An 11,024-nucleotide genomic window follows, 5' to 3' on the forward strand; every position below is an offset into this window, starting at 1 on the left:
AAAAAATGTTCAACATCCTTAATTATCAGGGAAATGCAAATCAAAACAACCCTGAGATTCCATCTCACACCTGTCAGAGTGGCTAAGATTAAAAATTCAGGTAACAGCAGATGCAGGCGAGGTTGTGGAGAAAGAGGAACACTCCTCCATTGCTGGTGGGATTGCAAGTTTGTACAACCACTCTGGAAATCAGTCTCGCAGTTCCTCAGAAAACTGGATATAGTACTACCAGAAGATCCAACAATATCTCTCCTGGGCATATACTCAGAAGATGCTCCAACACGTATTAAGGACACATGTTCCACTATATATAGCAGCCTTATTTATAATAGCTAGAAGCTGCAAAGAACCCAGATGTCCTTCAACAAAGGAATGGATACAGAAAATGTGATACACTTACAAACTCAGCTATTAAAAACAATGAATTTATGAAATTCTTAGGCAAATGGATGGATCTGGAGTATACCATCCTGAGTGAGGTAACCCAATCACAAAAGAACACACATGATATGTACTCACTGATAAGTGGATATTAACCCAGAAACTTAGAATACCCAATATACAATTTAGAAAACACATGAGACTCAAGAAGAAAGAAGACCGAAGTGTGGATACTTTGTCCCTTCTTAGAATGGGGAACAAAATATCCATGGAAGGAGTTCAGAGCTGAGAAGGAAAGAAGGACCATCCAGAGACTGCTCCTCCTAGGGATCCATCCCATAAACAACCTCCAAACCTAGACACTGTTGTAGATGCCAACAAGTACTTGCTGACAGGACCCTGATATAGCTACCTATTGTGAGGCTATGCCAGTACCTGGCAAATACAGAAGTGGATGCTCACAGTCATCTATTGGATGGAACACAAGGGCCCCAAATGAAGGAGCTAAAGGAAGTACCCAAGGAGCTAAAGGGGTCTGCAACCCTATAGGAGAAACAACAGTATGAACTAACCAGTACCCCCACCCCCTGCCCCAGAGCTTGTGTCTCTAGTTGCATATGTAGCAGAGGATGGCCTAGTCAGCCATCAGTGGGAGGAGAGGCCCTTTATCTTGCAAAGATTATATACCCCAGTTCAGGGGAATGCCAGTGCCAGGAAGCAGGAGTGGGTACATTAGGGAGGAGGGCAGGGGATGGTATAGGGGACTTTCAGAGAGGAAAGTGGAAAAGGGGATAGTGTTTGAAATGTAAATGAAGAAAGTATCTAATAAAAATTAACCTTTAAAAAAAAGAAAGAAGGAAATGTTCAACATCCTTAGTCATCAGGGAAATGCAAATCAAAACAAGCCTGAGATTCTACCTAACCAGTCAGAATGACTAAAACACAAAACTCAGGTGACAGCAGATGCTGGCAAGGGTTTGGGGAAAGAGGAACACTCCTCCATTGCTGGTGGAAATCCAAGCTGGTAAAACCACTCTGGAAATCAGTCTGGCGATTCCTCAGAAAATTGGACTTGGTATTACCTGATGACCCAGCTATACCACTCCTGAGCATATACCCAGAAGATGCTCCAATTTGTAATAAGGACACATGCTCCACTATGTTCATAGCAGCCTTATTTATAATAGCCAGAAGCTAGAAAGAACCCAGATGTCCCTCAACAGAGGAATGGATACAGAAAATGTGATACATTTACACAATGGAGTACTTCTCCGCTATTAAAAACAGTGACTTCATGAAATTCTTAGGCAAATGGATAGAAGTAGAAAATATCATCCTGAGTGAGGTAACCCAATCACAAAAGAACACACATGGTATGTACTCACTGATAAGTGGATACTACTAGTCTAAAAGCCCCAAATAACCAGGATACAATTCACAGACCGCATGAAGCTCAATAAGAAGGAAGACCAAAGTGTGGGTGCTTCGGTCCTTCTTAGAAGGAGAACAAAATACTCACAGGAGCAAATATGGAGATAAAGTGTCGAGCAGAGACTAAACAAAAGGCTACCCAGAGACTGTCCCACCTGAGGATTCATCTCATATACAGTCACCAATCCCAGACACTATTGTGGATGCCAAGAAGTGCATGCTGAAAGGAGCCTGATATGGCTGTCTTCTGAGAAGCCCTGCCAGAGCCTTACAAGTACAGAGGCAGATGTTAGCAAGTTTTTAAGAGTGACCTCACTACACAAGCGAAGGGTCTTACCCAAGATCTCAAAACCACACCCCTGTCTAATCTGTGCTGGCTCCCAATCAAATGAGATGAACACGTTTTCCACACTGAGTTACCAGAGATTAGCAATCCAGACAGATCAGGATATGCTGGATTAAATAAAGTGTTTTCTCTCTATACCTTTGAAAAGGCTACTGTGCCAATTAAACAATGAGGGGGAAGTACTGACCTCAAGCCTTGCCTCATCTCATATTTCCTGTACTTTAAATTATGTAACCAGACATGGCGAAACACACCTGTAATCCCAGCCCTCATGTGGAAGCAAGAAGATCTTGACTTTAAGGCCAACCTAGTTTGCACAATAAGGCCTTGCATCATGAGAGGAAAAAAAATGCTATATAAATGCATATTCATGACATAGAGACAGATGTTTGGAAAATGGTTCATCAGTTAAGAGTGTATACTGCCCCTGCAGACAACTGGAGTTCAGGTCCCAGTAGCCAAGTCAAAGGATTCACAACTGCCTCTAACTCCAACTCCAGAGGATCAGATGCCATCCTCTTCCTCCATGTGCACCCACATGCACACACACCCTTAAACACACAGTGCGCACACACACACACACACACACACACAAACACACACGATAGGGTGTTACAGAGTAAACATCCTTGCCTACAGGTGAGAACTTGAATATTGATAATTATTAATATGATGACAATGAGAACACCAGAGACGTTGTGAAGACACCTACAATCTAGCAACACCCCCAGGGGATTCTTCTATTAGAGGGGAAGCAAGTGGCCCAAAGGTAAATGCAACTTGAGACTCCCATGTATGAAGGCGGACTATAGAGAGAGGACAGTGCTCATGGGTGGGACAGCCAGATGGTGTCTGGAGCACCAGTCTCCTCACCTGTGTCAAAGCAAGGGAATCTTCATTTTTCTAACACAGCTTTGAGGCAGCCTACCTTACACATTTCTTTTTCAGTGATTGTTGAAATTAATTACAGAATCGTATATTTGATGTTAACACTCTGTGACCCATGCCTGTAATCCCGGCACTTGGGAGAAAGAAACAGGATCAAAAATGGCCATCCTCGGCCTTATAGCACCTTTGAGGGTAGTCTGAGCTACAGTGAAACTATCTTTAAAAAAAAAAAAAATTAAGCTAGACATCATGGTCCACCTGCATTCTGAAGATGCATAGCACAGCATGGTTCTCTGGCCTCTAATATCTCAAAGGGTAGTTATTCCAGTCTAATGAGAAAAGGTTTAAAGTTCCTAATATCTACTGGAGAATAGTCTAGAAACATCTCTTTACCAATCACATTTGAAGCACAGCATTAAAGAATTGAAGACGTCAAGACTTGTCTTTGATTTAACTGGCTGAAATGACAGGCCATGCCTGTAAGGAAGCAAACACTGTCAATGTTTTGGAAATAGTAACATGGGAGAAAAGAAAAGAACAGAGAGAGAGAGTTGGGGAAGGAGACACAGAGAGGGGCGGGGGAGAGGGAGACAGACAGATGACAGACAGGAGGAGGGGATGGGAGGGGACCTGGAAACCCTTTGTGGTCCAGGCACTGATGGGGCTCTGTGAAGCCCCGCTAACATCTTGGGGTACCCTCTCTAATAAAAGACTGGTTCTCTCTCTCTTGGCTGAAGCACAAACTGTGTTTCCTGAGAAAGTTTCCACAGCCTGAGGTATCAGTTTGTCAGAAGCAGATCTCCAACGCACTGCTAACAAGCGAGAGTCTGGGGAGGGTAACTACTCAGGGGTTCAGGACCCAAAGCTGCCTAAGTGCTTGGAACTATTTCTCTAAGTAAAAACTGAAACCGTTTTTATTCGAATTTATTAAAAAGGAGAGGTCTTTAGTTGGATGACACAGCTTATTGTTTGTTTGAAATTGTATGCATAAAGCAAAACTTTATTTGAAAATCTTTAGCTGCCAGTGTAAATGCCGGGAAGAAAGAGTACGCCTTCTTGGGTAAGATTAAAATTAAAAGAGGAATGGGGGCTGGCAGTCCTTTAAATGTTTAAAAGGGGCTTTTCAGAGCAGTGTTAGACTCCTGGCAGAGGTGAGTGAGGGCAGAGTGTGCACCTCATATCCTCTGCACAGTGTACCCCATAGCCTCTGTACATAGGGCATATCCTATCTGCATATCTACGCTGCCCCACACAGCACTTCCAGCTATGACGTCAATGTCCCAGGATGTGACATACTTGTAGCAGCTTTTCCTCCACCCTCAGGATGGGAAATGAGGGGAAGCCTCCTGCTCTGGATGTCTTTCTTCTTTTGATGAAGTCTCTGGCAGATCTGTTTAAATAAAGTTGTTTTTTCTACTGTTGAGTTTTAAGGGTGCTTTGTATATTTTGAGTACTGATTCTCTAAAACCGTCTTTTACAAATATTTTCTCCTAGTCTGAGACATATCTGTTCAGTCTGCAGGGTATCCCTCAAACCGGAAGTCCCCGTTTCATAAAATGCAGACTCAGTGGACTGCGCCTTTCACCACCACAGCCTGGGTCATCTAGATAGTCTGCCATTATCTTCCATGAGCCAACGGCTTTGCAATCTACACTTAGGTCTGCCGCCCACTTTGAGCATGGTTCCAGTCCCGACTCTTCTCTCTGGGTGTCCATACACTGCCAGTACACTGGTTCAGAGAGGACAGGGCAAATGCTTGAACGATGAGGGCCCAAGTCCACTTCTTCCAAGGTCGGCCAGGGGGTGAAGCAGGATCCTGGTCTGGTTGGGAGCAAGAGGGAGAGGATGCTGATTTAGTAGAATTCCTACTCCCATGATCTTTAATGAAGCAGCTCTCTGGGACAATCTTAGCTTGTTCGCATTTCATTATTCTGGGTAGGTTTGAATACATGCACTTTAATTGGGCGAACCAAGGGTTATATAGTTTGGGGATGAGATTATCCAAGGTGGAAAAAGGACATTGGCCACTGAGATGCCTCATTAGCATGGAGAGGTGTTCCAGATGCTGAGTTCGGTGACTGACTACCTGATTGGGGTAGGCAGCTAGCCTGGTTCCATGCTCTGAGGCAGGCATGGAAACTGGGATGAAGCTAGTTCTACTCTTGCCGGTCTCACATTTTGAAATTTCCAGGGTTTGCACATGCTCCACTTCCCCAGGTCCATGCCAGTTCCTCTTGTGACACAGTCCACGTGTCCCACATTTGAGTTACTTTAGTAAAGAACACAGGGTCTGAGTTGAGTTTTGCTTTTGAGCACCTAGTAGCTCCAATGTGTTCACTGAAATCTACCTTTTCTGGGTTGTTTACCTTTGTATCTTTGTCCAAGTTTAGTCGACCAGGGAGATGCTGTTTCACTTATGATATGATGACTGATAAACCCGTTGTAATTTTTTAAATTCACCTAATATACCCAATCTACCAGATACCACAGCTTAGAGGTGTAGCTCACGGTTCAGCATCTCCTATGAACCCATATAACCTCACCAGAAGCTACATCTTACCACTACTGCCAAGCACCTTGGGAAAGTGTCCTGCCACATACAGTCAGAAAAGATCAGAACTGAAAAGCAGCCTGAATGGAATGAATGGGCACTGCCTTTCATCATTGCAAAGCTGAAAAGTTGTCAGTCAAATCACGGTAACTCAAGAATATCTACATCTTTCTAAGTCTGTTTCTGGGCTGTCTATCTGTTTATTCTGTCGCCAGTACCATGCTTGCTTTATTAGCGTAAACATCTTAGATCATTTTTGTTTCTGTAACATAATGCCTGGGTGGATGTGCTTCATAAAGAACAGAAACTTAGGTCGTAATTCTGGAGAGTTAAGAACATGCTGCTCTTCTTGACAGCACACCTGAAAGCTCTAGAGCATAAAAAGCAAATACACCCAAGAAGAGTAGAGGGCAGGAAATAATCCAACTCAGGGCTGAAATCAACCAAATAGAAACAAAAAGAACTATACAAAGAATCAACCAAACCAGGAGCTGGTTCTTTGAGAAAAATCAACAAGATAGATAAACCCTTAGCCAGACTAACCAGAGGGCACAGAGACAGTATCCAAATTAATAAAATCAGAAATGAAAAGAGAGACATAACAACAAAATATATCTTAATATAATTATCCTGTCTGTTGAATGTTCACAGCTGAAAATATTAAAATCATGCTTGACAAACATCATGTAAATATTAATAATTTTTCTCACTGTGCTTGAAATTAGCATTTTTCTTAATGATTAACTTCAAAGAGTTTTTGCTATTTTGAAATTTTAAAATATACTTACTGAAAATAATTTCTCTCTTAGAAACACTGATAACCTTTTTTAAGTAAATTTATAGTTAGACAATATACACAGATATATAATGCATTTTAAATACTCTCCCACTATGTCAAGTGGTATCATATAAGGGCTTTTGAATATATTTCTTAATGATTCATTTTTAATATTTTATGCTCTTTTACTATGCTTAATTCCCAAAGACTATTTTGTATGTTTTGAAACAATTTGGCATTCAATATTAGATATAGGATCATCAGTTATGGATAATATTAAATGTTCATTAATGATACTTTTAGGGTATGAAAGGATATAAATATGAGTTGAATACATTTTTTATGTATTTTTTGATTCTCAAAATACTCAATGTTATTACTGTGTTTGATGTATAAAATGCATTTAAATAATTAAAAATTTAAGAAAAAAATGTTCACAAAACCATTAAAATACATAATAAAAAAAAAGGAGCATGCTGCTATCACCTACATGGCTTTGGTGAAAGTTTAATAGTGGATGGCATCACAATTTCAAGAGGGCTATCAGGCTTGCTTGCAGCAGCTCTTTCTCAGCAAAGAAAGGTGGTACATGCCTATAATTCCACTACTCGGAAGACAATGGAGGAAGACTGCAAATTTTGAGACCCAGTCTTAAATTTTTGAAAAGAAGGAAGGAAGGAAGGAAGGAAGGAAGGAAGGAAGGAAGGAAGGAAGGAAGGAAGGAAGGAAGAGCGAGTGAGCAGGCTATGGAGTTCTGTTTTAGTTAGGGTTTCCACTGTTGTGAAGAGGCACCGTGACCACAGCAGCTCCTATGAATGTTTAATTGAGACCATCTTACAGGTCAGAGGTTTAGTCCATAGTCATCGTGGAGGGAGGCATGGCAGGATGCGGGCAGAGGTGCTGAAAATGTAACTGAGAGTTTTACATCCAGCTACGTTTGGTGTATATTTTCTTAAATTTATATGTAAGGATTTTATTTTGGGAAAATGCTAATGTAAATGATACTCGCTCTTTATTGGTATTTTAGAAAAAAGGACTGATTTTCAGACATTAACTTTCTAGCTTACAAGTCTGCCTTTAAACTTCTAAGTGCTAGAAGAGACATTGTACATCTTAAAGAAAAAGCTTAGGAATCTTTTTTTCAATTGTAATGTCTAATTAACATCTGACAGACTTTTGAAGTGTTCTGGATGTTTTCCAGGGTTTTCTTTAAAACAAAATAGAGTGGGTGTGGGGGGAGGGACAGGGACTTGCATCAAAGGATAAAGTTGAAGAGAATTCTAAATGATTCCTGGCATCAACTCCAGGCCTATACATGAAACTGCACACACCAACACCCTCTCACACACACACACACAGTCTCTCTGCAACAAATATACACATGAAAAGAAAAACATGTGACACTACCAAACCCTTCTGAAATGCAGAAGAAGAGGAAGAGAAGGAGGAGGAAGAGAAGGAGGAAGAAGAGGAGGAAGAAGAGAATTTCCTTAATCTTATAAAGGTATATATGCAAGTAACCCATTTGTCATGGTTTGAATATGCTTGGCCCAGGGAGTGGCACTATTAGAAGGTGTGGCCCTGTTGGAGTAGGGGCGTCACTGTGGGTATGGGCTATAAGATCCTCATCCTAGATGCCTAGAAGCCAGTGTTCTGCTAGCAGCCTTCAGATGAAGATGTAGAACTCTCAGCTCCTCCTGCACCATGCCTGCCTAGATGCTGCCATGCATCTAGACTGAACCTCTGAACCTGTAAGCCAGCCTCAATTAAATGCTCTCCTTTGTAAAACTTGCCTTGGTCATGGTGTCTGTTCACAGCAGTAACACCCTAAGACACTATTGAAAACGTTACACTTCCCTGTGTAAACAATTAATACTTTCCACCTAGCCTTGAGAGCAACATAGTAAGAGAGACCTGCTATCAATCACTTCCAGTCAATATTATACTAGAAATTTGCTGTGGAAGAAATAGTTGCCTATCCTTTATTGTTTACAGGACCTTAAAAAGCATAAGGTAATGAGCACTGATAAACTACGTTGAAAATATTAACCTACTGTCCTAGTCAATTTATGTAGCTATAATGAAACCCTAGAGACTGGATAATTTATAAAGTACATTTTATTTCTCAGAGTTCTGGAAGATGGAGAATCCACACAAGGCATTGGCAGGTTTGATGTTTGATAAGGGTACAGTCTCTGCTTCTAAGATGGTACCTGTTACTGTACAGAAGGAAGGAACAGTATGTCCTCACAGGGAAGAAGGGACTAAAAGGCAAAAGGAGAGCAAAACACCCTTCATTATGCTAATTAATCCATGATAGCACAGTTCTCAGGTCCTACACAGTTAGTTCCCCCAAGGCCTCCCTTCTTAATGCATTTGCATTAGCAATTGTATTAACACATGAATTTTGAGGGATACCTTCATGCCACACACTAACCCAAGACAAATTCATTGATATTTAGACAAGACATAGCTAGAATTGAAGTTTAAAGAAAGTGGTAGTGTCCTTTAAGCCATGGATCACACCTGCTATGTGAGAACCCTACCATCAAGCTACATCCACAACCCTAATGTGGTATTCCTTGAAAGAAGTCAGCCCACATCAACTCTGTAAACCAATCCATTCACAACACATTGTGCAGATGTGACTGTCAACACTTCTGGCCACACTGAGGAAGAAAGCATCAAAAGCAACGGCTGTCCAACGTGACCTGTGTGCGGCCATGATTTAATTCTCTGATTTCAAGATAAGCAATTTTACACTAACTTCCTCAAAAATTGAGATTAGCTCACTTTGCCAATATAATGAATGTGTTTCTATTTATGCTAACAGAGAATGTGTATATAATCCTGTTACAAATGTATATCATGAATTTTCGAAATGTTTTGATAATGGTTCTTCTCTCTAGTTTCCTTTGTAATCTTATTTGTGTTGGCTTTTTTATGAATGTGCTTTTCTTGCAGTTTCCTTCTTAAACCAGGTAGCTCTGAAATAAGTGAGACTGAACTATTATATTTATTTCACAAGCTTTATAGGCACAACAACTGAACAGTATTGCTCTAGTTTAATCCTCTAAACTAGTCTGGTTAGCTCCCAGTCAAACTCCCAGTGATACTTGCACTTTAGTACTGATCTAGCTCTCTGGACTCCAGGGGTTTTCTCATGGTGTCTCCCAAACTCTCTCCCTCTAGTAGTGAATCCCCCATATCTCTCTCTCTCTCTCTCTCTCTCTCTCTCTCTCTCTCTCTCTCTCTCTCTCTGTCACTCCACGTCCGTGTCTGGATGTCTAGCCCTAACGCCCTCCCAGTCATTGGCTGATCAGCTTTTATTGACAAATCAGAGAATAAATGGGGAGCAATGTTCACACAACATTGGAGCAGGAGGCTCTCAGACTAAGGATTGCAGCCAGATATGAAGGCACTGAAATCATCATTTGAATAATACAAGGATAATCTTTACACAGTGTACAAGAACATTATGCCTACATATTTCTTTTACTTGATTCATTTAAAACAGTGTTCTGAAAGGCTTCCTCGGGCTTCATCGGACTGCCAAAGGCTGGAGCCAGCTCAAGCAATCTCAAAAGCTTGTTTGGGCTCTGACTTTCTCATCACAACATTCAAAAGGGCACCTGCTGCCACTTGTTTTAATACAAATGCCCTAATCTGTAATCAGGCCACGAGTCTAGGAAACTGACTACATCCTGGTGTGTGCTCCTAATGGGACAGAAACCACCTTTTTTCTTTTGAGGCAGTGGGAGACTGGAATCCTTAGTGTCTTTTTATGAAAAATCTATGATCTGCTGTTAAAGTTTGTTCTCTTTGGAAATGAGACTGCTTAGTGGTTAAAATGCCTGAACCTAAGAATCTGATATCTGATCCCCAGGTCCGATATCTGACCCATGACTTCCAGACAGGCATGCATGGCCAAGCAGACACACGCACATACAAATTGTATCGTCTGCATTAAATTAAAGCTGAACTCATTCAATTAAAGCTTCTTTTAGCTTTAACACTACCTGAGTTGCTCCCTAGAGTGAATGAGACTTTGCAGAGTCAGATAACAGTTTTCAAGCACTAGAAGACGACCCTGGCAGGTGCACTGCCATGGTAGAAACCTTGCCTAATATGCATATGTTCAATCCCCCAATGTTAACACTATCAATTAAAATAATCAATTAATTAACGAAAACCCACAGAGCAAATAACCAAGATATGGATTTAATCCCAGCAACTGGGAGGTGGAGGCAAGAGTTTAAGGTCAACATCAGGAGCATGGGGAACCTGAGACAAGCCTAGACTGCAGAAGACTTTGACTCAATAATAATAATAATAATAATAATAATAATAATAATAATAAATTCAGTCAACTACTAGAGGTCAAATTTTTGTGCTGTTACCAATGTTATGTTGTTGACACTAAACCCCTATAAATTCATGATTTGCTCTTTATTAACATTCTGTCCATTAGCTGGTTGAGCTAACACGTGTCATAGAGAAATCCGTGGAGAATATTTTGCTTACTTAAGAAATACATGACTGGATGATCCAAACTTTGTCTCTGTAACTCCTTCCATGGGTATTTTGTTCCCTATTCTAAGGAGGAATGAAGTATTCACACGTTGGTCTTCCTTCTTCTTGATTTTCTT

The sequence above is a fragment of the Mus pahari genome, chromosome 10 (assembly GCF_900095145.1).
Source record: "Mus pahari chromosome 10, PAHARI_EIJ_v1.1, whole genome shotgun sequence".
Classification (NCBI taxonomy): Eukaryota; Metazoa; Chordata; class Mammalia; order Rodentia; family Muridae; genus Mus; species Mus pahari.